Raw genomic sequence first — 4,269 nt, forward strand, 5'->3', positions numbered from 1 at the left:
CAAGAAGTTTGTTTTCCCAGCTAGCACTGGGATTACCTTCTGCATTGGAACTGAACAACTCATCCTGCTGTTGTCTTTCATCCCCTGAGGCTGCGTTGACAAGCAGACTGGGTTAAACGTGGTGTATTAACCGAGAAGGGTACGAATCAAAAGGCCAAACAAATCATAGATGCTGATTGATTTATACGGTTTAAATAAAGCCTTTCAAATGGAGACATTATCCACTGGAAACCCTTAATGAAAAGTTAGCAATGTTCTCAGAAGCAGAAATATTCTCAGCATGAAGGCAAGACATCTATTAAAGCCAGTGAAATTAGATGAATGGGGCTCAAAGCTAGCGGTTTTTAATACACCAGCTGGACATTGCAAATTTAAGCTAATACCATCCGGAATTACTTCTGCTCCCAAGGTATTTCAAAGAGCAATTTGGCAGATATTTGAGGGATTGGGAGGTGCTGGAGTTAGAACAGATGATATTTTAATTTAGGCTGTGGGACCTCAAGGACCATCATGAAAGACAGAGGTGACTTCGCAGACGAACCCTATCTGTGTGTTTAAGAAGTCCAAATGCCACGGGTATCTTTGGCCCCAGGTGAATCATGTTAGCAGAGGTGTTCTTCAGAATAAACCCAAAGCCAGTGATGAAACAACCTTCAAAACTATTCCAACATCAATGTTTGAAGACAGCAATAAGGAGATTGGGCACGAAATGCTTCTGGAAAGGTGCCCTTCCTGTGCTACCCACACAGAGATCGGAAACGAAGCTGCCAAAAACTCGGTGCAAGGGATGCCTCAGCCTCCCTTCTGATGGATGCATCGAGCCTTGGTGCGATTTCCAAATCCAAACAGGTGTCTTGAAGGGATTCAGATTGAAAAATGAATAAGAAATGGAAAAGGTCAATGGGAAGGTGATGGAAAAGCGTTGCTTGCAGTGAGGTGCGTGCCCACACTGCTGTCCCCATATGATGACCTCCTGGAAGACAAAGAAGTCCCCACTGAGTGGTGACACCAGCATCTGCTCTTTTTCCTTTTTCTGTTTTAAAAAAAATAAAAAAAAAAAGAGAGAGAGAGCATTTACCCTGTTTATAATATTGCTCCGGATCAACATATTAATTATTGATACAACCAGAGACGAAAGCAGTCTCCAAAGACCTCCTATTGCATCAAGCTAATGCGCTGCATTTTCATCCATCAAACTCCCTGGAAGGGAAAAGCCTACAAGCAAATCTCAACGTGGAGGGGAGAGCAAGGCGAGGAGGAAAGCCCCACTGTGGTGCCAGTGCTCAGCTGGGGACCCTGGGCGAGGGTGACAAGATAAATACAGGCTCCTGCCAGTCGTGGCAAAGCTCCATGCTTTCACTGTGCCCACAGCCATGAAGAGACTAAAATGCTCTTTATTTAAAATATCTGCTTGGATATCTTTCCTCCTTAGCCCCTGCAGGATGCCAGGAACCACAAGATAGCACATCTCCAAAAAGGATGTGTCCCAGACCCCATTACTCCACCTCACATGAGATCTTCACCACATCTTCAGTGCCTCCAGACCTGGATATGCAACCCCATGTGTCCAAACCTTCCTTCCTCACTCAGAAGAAAAACAATTAGCATTTAATACATGCACCCCCCCCAAAAAATAAAATAAAAAGTAGACAACTGCAAAGCATCCAATCCCTTTTGGTTGTTACTTCCCAGGGTTTTTGAGAGAGGCATTTTTTAGTGCTGGAGGTGGCCAGGCTTCCTCATTTGCCTCCAGCTGCATCTAAATAAATCAGTTATTGCATTTCTCCAGGCAGGGGCCAGGAATACTGGCCCAGGCAGCCAAGGGGCACCAAATTTTATCTGCTAGTATTGAGAGTGGCTGTAGGACATCTCCAGGGACAGAAAAGGGTTCAACCAGCCTGGGTCCCTTGCTAGCTCATGGGGGACTCTCTACTTTTGGGCTTCATACAGTTGCTGAGTTGTTAATAGCTTGTCCTCAAACAACCCAACTTTTTTTCCCCGATTCCAGAAGCTTTCTCTTCTACTCATCAGCATATCAAATTTCGTAATAACAGAGTGAAATAACCTGAGAAGTAATGGAAAACAGGGAAGGATTAAGTTTTCCCAGGGACCTTGATCTCTTTTATCATCTCATTGTCTTCAGAGGGGTGGTTTTCTTTCAATCTAATTATCTGGTGGATGTGTGTTGCCAGCTCTCTGATGCATCCAGGCTTCCATCAAAACAAAACAAACAAAAAAAGGAAGATAAATCCCCTGTTATTGTTTTTTGATGAGAAATTCATGCTAATAACTTACGTTTGGGAAATAATTTCAGTGAGTTTACCTTGTTTTCCTGAGAGATGTTCCACAGGAGCTTTGTGATGGAAGAAATGGCAACAGCGAAGATGCAGCTGCTGTGAAGAAGAAAGGGGAACACAAACACAACACATTTCCTGAAGTCACGTCCCCAGGTCAGGGATTTTTAGATGCACAAACCCCTCGCTAATGGCACGTTTTCTTAAAAATTCTGTGCAAGAGGAGCTGCGACCAAGCGTAGAAGAAGTTGCAGCATGCAGCTGGTATAAAGTGGAAGAGGAAGTCCAAAAGCCAAAATTTATTCAAAGACAACAGTAAGGAGAGGTTTTATAGCTAGATTGATGATTGGTACAGAAGGGCAAGAGAGATAATGCAGAAAGGAACAGACATAAATATATATTGAAAGATATTCTGGACAGATAAACGGGATGCAGATAGATGAATAGATATAAATGACTTAGGTAAATAGACCGTAGTAAGGGAAAGGGGTGGGGGGGAAATCACAAAACAAATTATGGAGCTTTATTTCCCAAATAAATCCTGATCTTTTCACTTGCAAACCTAAAATACACCTCCAGGACAGCCAGGCAAGAGGAATGATTAAAAAGCCCCCCTCACCTCTTTCCAGCCTCCAGTAACCATGCCAGTCAGTGCAGCCAATGGTCCCCCCCCTGTTTCCTTGCACAGAGCATCACCAGAACATGGCTCCTAGCAGATTGGATATTTCACAAGAAATATTCCTCCAAGCATCCCAGGAGACCTGGGCACCCTGGAAATCACACGCGCAAACACCAGCCAGTCATTCCTCCTAACAAAAAAAAAGGAAGTCTGGCCATAAAGCCTGCCAAAACCCCGACTCAAAAAAAAAAAAAAAGGCAAAATGCAGCCAGGGGATGCACGTCAATAAAACCATGGAAATCCGATGCTTTTATATAGTTGCTGGCTTTTGATGGATCTTGACAGCTTCTGCAGGACGATCAGGGCTGGGTGGAAGCAACTCAACCCATGCATCTGTGCAACCTGCTTCTGAAAGAGCTTCAAAGAAATGAGGGGTTCTGTGTTTTCTTTCCTTCCAAAATATATCTAGACACAAACACTTCTTTGTCCAGCTTTGCTTGAGTCCCAGATCACCGAGGAGCGCTGGAGAGGCTCAGCTCCTGCCCCAGGACGGGGTGCCTGCTCTGGAGCCAGCAATGCAAAGTCACCATGAGGGGATGCCCATGGTGGAGGCCCTAAGCTGGGTGCTACCAGTACAACCACCCCTTGTAGAAGCCGTCACAGTATTCACGGTGAGCTGCATCACTGCCAGGAGCATCCCCAGGTGGCATCTATGAAGCTGGGGCAAGCCCTGGAGCAGCATCTCATGGGGGCTCCACCCCTGGCTTCAGGTGTGAGCTCTAAAGCCATCACCACCGTCATCCTCCAGCCCAGCATCATATTTATATTTAAACTATGTTTTCTTAAGGGTGTTTTAGTCCTACTGCAAGACAAACCCTTCTGGGCCCTGGAGTCCTCCATGGCTGTCTGTGACCATTCCATGCAGGTTGGCTCCCGTGGGGTTAATCCAGCATCATTCTCATAGGGGAGGTTACAAAGAGCATCAGCTGGGGAGAGATTTCCACTTCCAAAAATAATGAGTGGTGGAGATGGCTCTGGACTACCAATCTGCTCTCTGAGCTTGGGAGAAATCCCAATTGTAGTGGGTATTGTGGAATTCAGGACTGAATTGGTGGTGCTCAGAGCAATGTCCTGCCTCCAGCGTGTCTCAGGGGGCACCTGGGCATGGAAAACCTCCAGGATCTCCTTTCACACCAGTGGCTGATGGGCTGGCAGATGTTGTTTTCCTTTCTTCTGCTGTATAAAAAGCTGTGAAATAACAAGCTCCCTTTCCCCTGGGCCACCAGCTCGCTTGGGGCTGGAGCATGTGCACCATGAACATCCCACCGGGGATTTCACCGCACTGCTGCTCGCTCT

The 4,269-nt window shown here is 45.9% G+C and overlaps 1 long non-coding RNA gene across 1 annotated transcript; it reads right to left on the reverse strand.

The window, feature by feature from the left end:
- Positions 1 to 909: 909 nt before the first annotated feature.
- Positions 910 to 2,395, reverse strand: LOC121076359. The gene is made up of 3 exons (XR_005823474.1): positions 2,324 to 2,395; positions 2,112 to 2,210; positions 910 to 1,033 (listed from the first exon to the last, which is right to left on the reverse strand). It is a non-coding gene; the product is annotated as an uncharacterized LOC121076359 (long non-coding RNA).
- Positions 2,396 to 4,269: the final 1,874 nt, after the last annotated feature.

Source organism: Cygnus olor, chromosome 11 (assembly GCF_009769625.2).
Source record: "Cygnus olor isolate bCygOlo1 chromosome 11, bCygOlo1.pri.v2, whole genome shotgun sequence".
Classification (NCBI taxonomy): domain Eukaryota; kingdom Metazoa; phylum Chordata; class Aves; order Anseriformes; family Anatidae; genus Cygnus; species Cygnus olor.